Genomic DNA, 13,014 nt, shown 5'->3' with positions numbered 1-13,014 from the left:
AGATGCAGAAATGACCTTCTCTCCAAGGGACTCAACTTCTGCCCCACTCCTCCCACAGTTAATCAGGCTGAGCTTAGTCAGGACCTTACTGACTACTACCGTAGAATTCGACTCCGTGAATTCTTCCTCGACTCACCACCCATGGATCCTGAGCCATTTTACTGTAAGAGTAAATGGGTACCACCTAAGAACCGTGTTCCTTCCCTTGGAACTTACGTGCAGGTTGTTAGTTCACAAATTAACTCGAATGATCACTCTACCCACAGGACTCATGACAACCTCCCTAGAGAAGAGCGTGAGGCTCTTAAGACTCTACGAGCACGGAAAGACATCATCATCAAGCCAGCCGACAAGGGCTCTGCTGTTGTTGTCATGGGCCGCCAGCAATACATCGGTGAAGCCATGAGACAACTGAACAACCAAACTAATTATAAACCACTTGACACTGATCCAACAGGCACCTTCTCAAAGGAGATTCAACAAACACTGGACGAAATGCATGACCGTGACAACCTCTCCAAGAAAGCTCACAAGTTTCTCTCCCCGGTCGACTGTAGAACAGCCAGGTTTTACCTCCTTCCCAAGATACATAAACCAGACAACCCAGGAAGACCCATCATATCTGGCAATGGTTCTCCCACTGAGAACATTTCTCTTTTTGTTGACAGTTTTCTCAAGCCGTTAATGCCGCAGATTCCATCATACATTCATGACACTCCAGATTTTCTCCGCAAAATCGCAGGTATTCAGAAGCAGGTCCCTAACACAGCCATCATCGGTACTCTTGATGTAACCTCTCTATACACCAACATTCCCCAAGATGAAGGGATTGCTGCCTGCTCTTCAGCTCTGGCTAAGAGTGGTCACACATCACCACCCATTTCAGACATTGTATCCCTCATGCAACATGTTCTAACAAAAAATAACTTTTCTTTCATGGGTAAGAAATTTCCTACAGGTACAGGGCACTACAATGGGCACACACGATGGGCACCATCAATGGCGTGCCTTTTCATGAGCCATCTTGAACAGCGCATGTTGGCATCAGCCCCTTGCCGTCCCTGGGTCTGGTGGCGCTATATCGATGACATCTTTTTCATCTGGACAAGCGATGAAGCAAGCCTCAAAGCTTTCATTAATCAAATAAATTCCTTCCACAGGACCATCAAATTCACGAGCGAATACTCAACCAAGGATACACACTTTCTGGATGTCAAGGTTCTCAAGACGGATGAAGGCTTAACCACAGATCTCTTCGTTAAACCCACAGATAAACACCAATACCTACATTCCACTAGCTGTCACCCCCGACACTGCAAAACCAGTATAGCCTACAGTCAGGCCCTCAGACTCCGTCGAATCTGTTCTAATGATTCTGATTTTATCCACCACTCACAGGAACTTAAGAAACACCTTGTTTCCAGGGGTCACAGCTCTCTAGCAGTCCATCGAGCTATCCAGAAAGTCAAGGCTCGTTCTAGGGAGTCAGTACTTTCCAAAGGACCCAAGAAACAACAGAGTCCTACTGGGAAAGTTCCTTTTGTTGTCACTTTCCACCCCTCACTTCCTCCCATTCGTAAAATAACCAGTTCTAACCATCATATTCTTCACACATCAGATCGACTTCAACGTGCTGTTCAGGAAGAACCCATAGTTGCCTACAGACGCCCACCAAGTCTCAGGGATCTCATTGTCCGAGCAGAAGTCCCTCCCATTAATGATGATGTTAATTCCCCACAGGGAACTTTTAGGTGTTCCAACATCTCCAAATGCATCGTCTGTAGACAACACATCAGGGAATCGGACTCTTTCACCAGTAACACCGGGGGTACCACCAATAAGACAAGGGGTCATGTCACCTGCACCACCACTAATCTCATTTATCTCATATCTTGCAGAGTCTGTGGTGTTCAATATATAGGTAAAACAAGAACTACACTCAAGAGGCGTTTCTACGGCCACAGATCTACAGTCAAGACCCAAAAGCTAGATACACCTGTACTGTAGGTCATCACTTCAATCTTCCTAATCACTCCATTTCTGACATGATCTTACAGGGCATAGAGGCACTAGGCAACCACAGAGAGACTGTGCGTTTGAGTAGGGAGAAACTCTGGATTAGACGCCTCCAGACCATTCAACCCCATGGTCTGAACATCCAAGAAGGAAACGACTAATAAACCTTTTGTTTTGCCGTCTCCTTTTTTCTCCATAGCCTTTTAGCCTGAGCCTCATTCACTAATTAATTACTTTTTACCCAACCTCACCACCCTTGATGTTGTCCTTTGTGTTTCCATCTTCTTACTTGTGGTCAAGCCAGTCCCTTCCCTTCACCCCCCTTTTTTTGTCCACCTATTCATTGTTTACCCCTACTTTTTTATGTATGCTTTCTAACCCCATTCATGTATTTCCACTTCACTGCTTATGTTTCACTTAGTTACCTGTTCATGTTTGTTGTGTTGTCATTTAGCCTTCGAGAAAGACTCTGCTAGGGTCGAAACGTCAGGCCATTAACTATTTTTTGCTTTTTTGTATATTATTAGATAAGTGCATCTTTATACAGAGTTTTAAAATAGATGGGCATGCGCCGTTTGTATGATGGTGCGGGTAGGAAACGAAAATGGTTAGAGAATGCAGAGGTTGATGAGGAAAACGCAGGTGTTTGGTGTGGTCCCGGTCCCTGGTAGTAAACCATCCCTTGATTGCTTGGACGTTGCTTTTGGAGCTGTCAATACGGTGGTTAAAACTGCACTTACTATCTTTGATGTTATATATAATCTCCACGGAAAAAAGGGAGTGTGGGTTTATTAGAGATCGATCATTGGTGGTGGTTTGCAATCTTTTAAACACACGACAACTGACAGACCATTCAACAACATAGTGTGTGTAGGGACGTGTAGCCCTTGTGCAATCAGACTATAAAGACGAGACTGTATATGTGACCAAAAAAAACAACATTTTTTAGAGTAATAAGCATCGTAACGAGTGTTTGTAGGAGGACACGCACAAACAAAAATAAAGTAATACCGGAACGCACTGAAAGTATTTCCCTGGTTGATGGAGAATCATGTAGATTAAAGCTTTAAAGATGAGGCATGTTATCAGTATGGTCTCTGGTAGTAAAAGTTTCCCGACTGTTAATTGATGTTTTTGGGTGGGAGACAGATGTCTCTGTGTTCAAACACTGAGTCAATGATTACAGCAGAACTAATTTATGATGTTTTTATGAAACTCTATGAAGACAAGGGAGGTACAAAGGGAGGAGGGGCGGTAAAAGGAAGGGGTTTCTGGGGAAAGGGTAGTTGGAACATATAGGTCGGGGAGAGACATTGAGGGTGGGGGTGTTTATAGTAGCGGTGTTGAACAATAAAAAACAACCCAATGGGCTTGTGCCCAAGAAACGGTTGAAGTAAATATTCCACATAATTCCTATACGACGAATATCTAGCAGTAGGTTTAATTGTGCTTAAGAAAAACATTTATATGAAAAAAGCGCTTATATACAAAACGAGAACATACAAGGTTCGTTCGGTGTTTGTGAACAAAGCTGTTCCGTGGTCTTTTGCTAGATTATGTGCAAAAATTACCAATGAGTCTTTAACTGAAAAAAGGTTTGAAAAATGTGGAAAGTGTCTTGAGTTATGGTTCCACTTCAGGTTGACCAGGGAGAAGAGGTCAACTTGAGGTCACGGTTTTTCAAAATTTGTCTCCAACCCCCAAAGAGACCAAACTACAAACAGTTTAAAAATCGGCCGTGTAGTTCTCGAGAAATGATGCTGTGATGCTGCAAAGATTTCTTAATTTGATATGCAAATGAGGATCACGTGGTTAATTATTAACAAAAATAAAATAAAAATACGATAGGAACAAGCTTACGTCCTAAGTTTCCACTTGATATTGTTATACCGATAGGAGGCGTTCTTATGAGACATTTCAATTGCACGATTTCTGCACCATAGGTGTCTGTATCTGTCTCTGTATTAGTATGTGCACGTCGCAGAGACTAAACTGGCATTAAATGTCAAGAAATAACTTCCCCTCATATTCTTTTTCAATCAGTAAATTTCGCCATGCTTGGCCTGTGGTTCTAGTCAAAGAGAGACCGGTTTTTAGCTGGACTTTCTTGGCTAAATGCCGCAGGCTTTGCCTTGTCGAGGTTTTCATCTTGGTTTTTGTTTGCATTCCCTTTTTTGATTTTTTTTCCTGTCATTCTCTGAGCGCTTTGTAACCTTATGAAAAGGCGCTATGTAAATGGTATTACTATTATTATATAGGCCCCCTATAGAACGGGGCCCAGTTTTAATGCCAATATGCTTCAACCAAACTCTGCCCACACAACCACCATGTTCCGCTTATTGTGCAAGCACTGAAAAATCTGTGCAAGCTTCGAATCAATTATTACATACGATGAGTTTCCCCGCAAACCAGCAAAAATATCCCTGCTAAGCTGTGAAATATGTTTTATGTAAGTGCATAATATCTGCGCTTTTAAAGTGTCATTTATTTATATACGCAGTGAAGCAGAGTCATTTTTTAAACTTTTACTTGTTTGAAGTGTAGGCCTTACCAAACCTACTTACAGAGCAACATTTCATGGTTTTAAAAAACACATAACTCTGCGCTTATGATCACCATTTTCCGCTTTAAGTGCAAGCGCGGAAAATGATGTGTCAGCTTGGAAGCACACATTTCGCTTGACTTAAGCGCATTATTTACCACTTCTGCCAAGCACTGAATATTTGCTTCCAGAGCAGAGCATGACATTGGGCCCTTTCGCACAAGAATTTTCATGAAGCAAGTTCCCATCATGATAGACCTGGGTGACTAGTGAAATTTACTACTCGACTAGTCGCACCTCAAACCCATTTACGACACTTGTCGAGATAAATTTTGGATCCTCAAGATTTGTGCCGCAATGTGCCGCAAGAGCAATATTAACTAGACATTAAGTGTTTGTGAACAAACACGAAAGTGTTCCGTGTTGTTCTGCTGGGATTATGTGCTTCATTGCCCAAGGAATCAATAACTGGAAAAGGGTTAAACCTTAAATAGAGGTAAACCTGGGGTCACGCCTTTTAAAGTTTAATTTTAATGCCAAAAAGTCTACAAATGAAAAAAAATGAAAATCTCTTGTATACATCTTGAGATGAAGTAGAGGTCAACGTGAGGTCACGGTTTTTCACAATATGTTATGCCTAAGGAGTTTATAATTGAAAAGTGTTTGAAAACATGTTGTATAGTTCTTGAGATACGGTCCCACTTCCGGTTGACCCGGAAGTAGAGGTCAACTTGAGGTCACGGTTTTTCACAAGTTAATATGTTATGCCTAAGGAGTTTATAATTGAAAAGTGTTTGAAAACATGTTGTATAGTTCTTGAGATATGGTCCCACTTCCGGTTGACCTGGAAGTAGAGGTCAACTTGAGGTCACGGTTTTTCACAAGTTAATATGTTATGCCTAAGGAGTTCATAATTGAAAAGTGTTTGAAAACATGTTGTATAGTTCTTGAGATATGGTCCCACTTCCGGTTGACCCGGAAGTAGAGGTCAACTTGAGGTCACGGTTTTTCACAAGTTAATATGTTATGCCTAAGGAGTTCATAATTGAAAAGTGTTTGAAAACATGTTATATAGTTCTTGAGATATGGTCCCACTTCCGGTTGACCCGGAAATATGGGTCAACTTGAGGTCACTGTTTTAAATACACCTCCATCCCCAAGGAGTCTGTAATTATAAACAGTCTAAAAATCGGCCTTATACTTCTTGAGATATGGTGCTGCAAAGATTGTCTAAAGATCGGCTAATTAAATATTCATGTCGTTCCGGGCTACATTTAGGTACATGTTTGGGGCTACATTTAGGTCCGGGCTACATTTAGGTACATGTTTGAGGCTACATTTAGGTCCGGGCTACATTCAGGTACATGTTTGGGGCTACATTTAGGTCCAGGCTACATTTAGGGCTCGGGCTACATTATGGTGCCGCACAGTTGTCAGAGCGATTATCACGTGGCGGCTGTCAGATAGTTATTCTGTGGCTGTTGCTTGATAGATCATGTGGCGACCGCAAGATATACAATAATTCGTGTACTTATTCGGATCACAGAATTATGTTGTGGCCGCTAGATGGAAGTAAGCGGCCGCCAGATAGAATATTATTTTGGTGGCCGTCAGAGAGATTATTGCACCCGCCATATTATTAGATTATTATGTGGCGGCCATCAGGTAGGTTTTTATGATTTGGCCTCAGGGCGTCAGAAAGATAAAGGGAACATCACAATATCCACGTGCCTGTGTAGAAATGTTTGACCTTTTGTAAGCACTGTTCGGCTTCCGTAGTCCGGTAAGACCCTGACTTGTATTAAATCAAGGCGTTGCGGACTGATGTGCTCTTGCCCGTTTCTTATTGCGCGTTGTTGTGACAATGAAGAGGTGCATCGGAAACTGAAGGGTTGCACAATGTGCACTGTATTTGGGTTCCGTCCTACCTGTAAAAGTAATCAGAGTACCGCACTTCGTTTTCATTTTCATTCCGGTAAACCCCCGAGACGCGAATAGGTGACAAAACATGCTACTGATAGAAGAGGACGTGAAAAGAACACCGCTGATACAGTTTCCTGAGGTGGTCACTAATCCTTAACCCCAGGGAGAAACGTATACACAATCAACCAACCCCAAGCAAACCACTTGCTCCTTCTTTTAAGACACAAAGCACACAGCCCAATTGTAAATGAATACCGGCAAACACCATCAGTAAATTAAATTTCCCTGTAGTTATCAGATTAAAGTGAAACGCCAGTGTGCATTGAGACAGTCTTCAATTACAAAGATAAACGTGGAGAAGATCTATTCCACGCTAAAAACTATGCCGTAGTTCAAAATAGACAATTTGCCAGTTTTTTCATTACAGTCAAATTATCTGACGGAAGATGCAGAGCTTACAATTTCCCCCACCTGAAAATGACTGAAATTAAATTAAAGGTTATATGATTTTTATTCAACCTGAATCGCATCACAATAATAGTTGAGAAGGTCAGCAGTATAGCACCCCCGGCATTGATGTTTGGAGTACACATTTTTTTAAGTCAATAATTAAGTGTAAATTAAACCCCAAATGAGGGATGGGAACACACACAGAAATGACTGTTGAACTTGCCTGGTTGTTTCAAAGAAGGCGCTACTTTTCAAGTTACATTTTCATTAAATAAAAATAATATCAAAGTCTTATATAGCGCACGTATCTACCAAACAAGGTACTCAAGGCGCTGAGTATGTGCAAACTGTCAGACAGGCTAGTTACTGAAGTGATGAGTTCTGAGACCCAATTATGTAGCACCTTATAAGGGTTTACACGGGGGGGGGGGGGGGGCTCATTCTATTAAAGATGGAGCGTGCGAGTGCGGACCGCGAAGCCTTTTATGGCGTGGGGTCCAGGGTCCGCGTAGGGTCGGTCCGGGGCCTGCTCAAAGGCCCGGGAAATGTTTCCATCCAAAATGGTCTGTGGTGTATGTCTATAAGTAATAGGCCAATTAGAACACCTTACTGGTGAACGAAACATAACAATAAGCCTTCAAATTTGGGGGCTTTTTGATTTTGGAAAAACTTTATTTTTCATTAAAACAACATATCTTGCATCTTGTTTTTCTTTTCACATTCAAACTAGGGCTCTGGGCTTCGCTCAGCATCAGACCAAACCCATCTTGTTGAAAATAACCTAAGCAGCAAATCACTTCAATCCGCTGTATATAAATCATTTTCCTAAGCCACTCCACGACTGAGGAACCATCTTCCAATCAACATGTACGCACCTCCAATTCATTGCCTATTTTCAAGAAAGCACTTAAAAAACATCTTTGTCCTTAGTTTCTGTTTATTGCTTTATTGTATTTGCATTGCTATTGTTTGTCTAAAGCGCTAATGAAATGGCGCTATATAAAAACCCTTTGTATTGTTATTGTTATGTATTAAGTATGTGCATAGTAATTGATTGCTTGCAATGTTTGAACGTAAAAGCCAAGTGATTAGAACCACTTTTTGATTCAAAGAACTACTTGTTGGTTCTAAATGATCACGTGACCTTTGGTTTGTTTGAAGAATGCTCGAAAACGGCAAACAGCTATACTTTAGCGGGAATGTGTGTAACAGAAAATCTATTCCGGATCCGTTCGTGCGCGTTGTAGTCTTGGTGCAAGACGTTCTCGTTTTCCTTTCACACACAGCGCGGCCAACTCACCGACAGCACCCGCATCGCCCGTAAGTATCGCCTAGCGCGTAGTATCCGACTACCACCGGTTATAAACAGGTGGTCGTTTAAACAAAAGAGTAGTGACTCGTTCTTAAACTGCCGTTTAAAACCTTGCAGCCAGTCCAACCTAGATCAGACCAAAATGAGGTGAGCCACTCGAACCTAGATCAGACCAAAAGGTGAGCCAGTCCAACCCAGATCAGACCAAAATGAGGTGGGCCAGTCCAAGCCAGATCAGACCAAAAGGTGAGCCAGTCCAAGCCAGATCAGACCAAACCAAAATGAGGTGAGCCACTCCAACCTAGATCAGACCAAAATGAGGTGAGCCAGTCCAAGCCAGATCAGACCAAAATGAGGTGAGCCAGTCCAACCTAGATCAGACCAAAATGAGGTGAGCCAGTCCAACCTAGATCAACCTAGAGGTGAGCCAGTCCAACCCAGATCAGACCTAGAGGTGAGCCAGTCCAACCCAGATCAGACCAAAATGAGGTGAGCCAGTCCAACCTAGATCGGTCAAAAAGGTGAGCCAGTCAAACCCAGATCAGACCAAAATGAGGTGAGCCAGTCCAAGCCAGATCAGACCAAAAGGTGAGCCAGTCCAATCCAGATCAGACCAAAATGAGGTGAGCCAGTCCAGACTAAATCAGACCTAGAGGTGAGCCAGTCCAACCGAGACCAGACCAAAATGAGGTGAGCCAATCCAACCCAGATCAGACCAAAATGAGGAGAGCCAGTCCAACGTAGATCAGACCTAAAGGTGAGCTAGTCTAACCCAGATCAGACCTAGAGGTGAGCCAATCCAACCCAGATCAGACCAAAATGAGGTGAGCCAATCCAACCCAGATCAGACCAAAATGAGGTGAGCCAGTCCAACCTAGATCAGACCTAAAGGTGAGCCAGTCCAACCTAGATCAGACCAAAATGAGGTGAGCCACTAGAACCTAGATCAGACCAAAAGGTGAGCCAGTCCAACCCAGATCAGACCAAAATGAGGTGGGCCAGTCCAAGCCAGATCAGACCAAAAGGTGAGCCAGTCCAAGCCAGATCAGACCAAAATTAGGTGAGCCAGTCCAACCTAGATCAGACCAAAATGATGTGAGCCAGCCCAACCTATATCAGACCAAAAGGTGAGCCAGTCCACCCAGACCAGACCAAAATGAGGTGAGCCAGTCCAACCTAGATCAGACCTAGAGGTGAGCCAGTGCAACCTAGATCAGACCAAAATGAGGTGAGCCAGTCCAACCCACATCAGACCAAAATGAGGTGAGCCAGTCCAACCTAGATCAGACCTAGAGGTGAGCCAGTCCAACCCAGACCAGACCAATATGAGGTGAGCCAGTCCAACCTAGATCAGACCTAGAGGTGAGCCAGTCCAACCAAGACCAGACCAAAATGAGGTGAGCCAGTCCAACCAGACCAGACCAAAATGAGGTGACCCAGTCCAACCTAGATCAGACCTAGAGGTGAGCCAGTCCAACCCAGATCAGACCAAAGAGGTGAGCCAGCCCAACCTAGATCAGACCTAAAGGTGAGCCAGTCCAACCTAGATCAGACCAAAATGAGGTGAGCCAGTCCAACCTAGATCAGACCAAAACGAGGTGAGCCAGCCCAACCCTAGATCAGACCTAGAAGTGAGCCAGTCCAACCTAGACCAGACCAAAATGAGGTGAGCCAGCCCAACCTAGATCAGACCTAAAGGTGAGCCAGTCCAACCTAGATCAGACCAAAATGAGGTGAGCCAGTCAAACCTAGATCAGACCTAGAGGTGAGCCAGTCCAACCTAGACCAGACCAAAAGGTGAGCCAGTCCAACCTAGATCAGACCAAAAGGTGAGCCAGTCCAATCCAGATCAGACCAAAATGAGGTGAGCCAGGCCAACCTAGATCAGACCAAAAGGTGAGCCAGTCAAACCCAGACCAGACCAAAATGAGGTGAGCCAGTCCAACCTAGATCAGACTAAGAGGTGAGCCAGTGCAACCTAGATCAGACCAAAATGAAGTGAGCCAGTCCAACCCACACCAGACCAAAATGAGGTGAGCCAGTCCGACCTAGATCAGACCTAGAGGTGAGCCAGTCCAACCCAGACCAGACCAATATGAGGTGAACCAGTCCAACCTAGATCAGACCTAGAGGTGAGCCAGTCCAACTCAGACCAGACCAAAATGAGGTGAGCCAGTCCAACCCAGACCAGACCAAAATGAGGTGACCAAGTCCAACCCAGATCAGACCTAGAGGTGAGCCAGTCCAACCCAGACCAGACCAAAATGAGGTGAGCCGGTCCAACCTAGATCAGACCAAAACGAGGTGAGCCAGCCCAACCTAGATCAGACCTAAAGGTGAGCCAGTGCAACCTAGATCAGACCAAAATGAGGTGAGCCAGTCCAACCCACATCAGACCAAAATGAGGTGAGCCAGTCCAACCTAGATCAGACCTAGAGATGAGCCAGTCCAACCCAGACCAGACCAATATGAGGTGAGCCAGTCCAACCTAGATCAGACCTAGAGGTGAGCCAGTCCAACCCAGACCAGACCAAAATGAGGTGAGCCAGTCCAACCCAGACCAGACCAAAATGAGGTGAGCCAGTCCAACCCAGACCAGACCAAAATGAGGTGACCCAGTCCAACCTAGATCAGACCTAGAGGTGAGCCAGTCCAACCCAGATCAGACCAAAAAGAGGTGAGCCAGCCCAACCTAGATCAGACCTAGAGGTGAGCCAGTCCAACCTAGACCAGACCAAAATGAGGTGAGCCAGCCCAACCTAGATCAGACCTAAAGGTGAGCCAGTCCAACCTAGATCAGACCAAAATGAGGTGAGCCAGTCCAACCTAGATCAGACCAAAACGAGGTGAGCCAGCCCAACCTAGATCAGACCTAGAATAGAGCCAGTCCAACCTAGACCAGACCAAAATGAGGTAAGCCAGCCCAACCTAGATCAGACCTAAAGGTGAGCCAGTCCAACCTAGATCAGACCAAAATGAGGTGAGCCAGTCCAACCTAGATCAGACCTAGAGGTGAGCCAGTCCAACCTAGACCAGACCAAAAGGTGAGCCAGTCCAACCTAGATCAGACCAAAAGGTGAGCCAGTCCAATCCAGGTCAGACCAAAATGAGGTGAGCCAGTCCAACCTAGATCAGACCTAGAGATGAGCCAGTCCAACCTAGACCAGACCAAAAGGTGAGCCAGTCCAACCTAGATCAGACCAAAAGGTGAGCCAGTCCAATCCAGATCAGACCAAAATGATGTGTGCCAGTCCAACCTAGATCAGACCAAAAGGTGAGCCAGTCCAACCCAGACCAGACCAAAATGAGGTGAGCCAGTCCAACCTAGATCAAACCAAGAGGTGAGCCAGTCCAACCTAGATCAGACGAAAATGAGGTGAGCCAGTCCAACCCACATCAGACCAAAATGAGGTGAGCCAGTCCAACCTAGATCAGACCTAGAGGTGAGCCAGTCCAACCCAGACCAGACCAAAATGAGGTGAGCCAGTCCAACCTAGACCAGACCAAAATGAGGTGAGCCAGTCCAACCTAGATCAGACCTAGAGGTATACCAGTCCAACCCAGATCAGACCAAAATGAGGTGAGCCAGCCCAACCTAGATCAGACCTAAAGGTGGCCAGTCCAACCTAGATCAGACCAAAATGAGGTGAGCCGGTCCAACCTAGGTCAGACCAAAACGAGGTGAGCCAGCCCAACCTAGACCAGACCTAGAGGTGAGCCAGTCCAACCTAGACCAGACCAAAATGACGTGAGCCAGCCCAACCTAGATCAGACCTAAAGGTGAGCCAGTCCAACCTAGATCAGACCAAAATGAGGTGAACCAGTCCAACCTAGATCAGACCTAGAGGTGAGCCAGTCCAACCTAGACCAGACCAAAAGGTGAGCCAGTCCAACCTAGACCAGACCAAAAGGTGAGCCAGTCCAACCTAGATCAGACCAAAAGGTGAGCCAGTCCAATCCAGATCAGACCAAAATGAGGTGAGCCAGTCCAACCTAGATCAAACCTAGAGGTGAGCCAGCCCAACCTAGATCAGACCTAGAGGTGAGCCAGTCCAACCTAGACCAGACCAAAAGGTGAGCCAGTCCAACCTAGATCAGACCAAAAGGTGAGCCAGTCCAACCTAGATCAGACCAAAGGGTGAGCCAGTCCAACCCAGACCAGACCAAAATGAGGTGAGCCAGTCCAACCCAGATCAGACCAAAATGAGGTGAGCCAGTCCAACCTAGATCAGACCAAAAGGTGAGCCAGGCCAACCCAGACCAGACCAAAATGAGGTGAGCCAGTCCAACCTAGATCAAACCTAGAGGTGAGCCAGTCCAACCTAGATCAGACCTAGAGGTGAGCCAATCCAAACCAGACCAGACCAAAATGAGGTGAGCCAGTCAAACCCAGATCAGACCTAGAGGTGAGCCAGTCCAACTTAGATCAGACCTAAAGGTGAGCCAATCCAAACCAGACCAGACCAAAATGAGGTGAGCCAGTCAAACCCAGATCAGACCTAAAGGTGAGCCAGTCCAACCCAGACCAGACCAAAATGAGGTGAGCCAGTCCAACCCAGATCAGACCAAAATGAGGTGAGCCAGTCCAACCTAGATCAGACCAAAAGGTGAGCCAGTCCAACCCAGACCAGACCAAAATGAGGTGAGCCAGTCAACCTAGATCAAACCTAGAGGTGAGCCAGTCCAACCTAGATCAGACCTAGAGGTGAGCCAATCCAAACCAGACCAGACCAAAATGAGGTGAGCCAGTCAAACCCAGATCAGACCTAGA

General features: G+C 45.3%; 1 pseudogene; it reads left to right on the top strand.

The window, feature by feature from the left end:
- The first annotated feature begins 372 nt into the window (after nt 1-372).
- On the top strand, nt 373-1,705 carry LOC139941030 (uncharacterized; annotated as a pseudogene).
- The last annotated feature ends 11,309 nt before the right edge of the window (nt 1,706-13,014 follow it).

This window comes from Asterias amurensis, chromosome 8 (assembly GCF_032118995.1).
Source record: "Asterias amurensis chromosome 8, ASM3211899v1".
Taxonomy (NCBI): Eukaryota; Metazoa; Echinodermata; class Asteroidea; order Forcipulatida; family Asteriidae; genus Asterias; species Asterias amurensis.
This window is presented reverse-complemented; position numbering and strand designations above follow the sequence as displayed.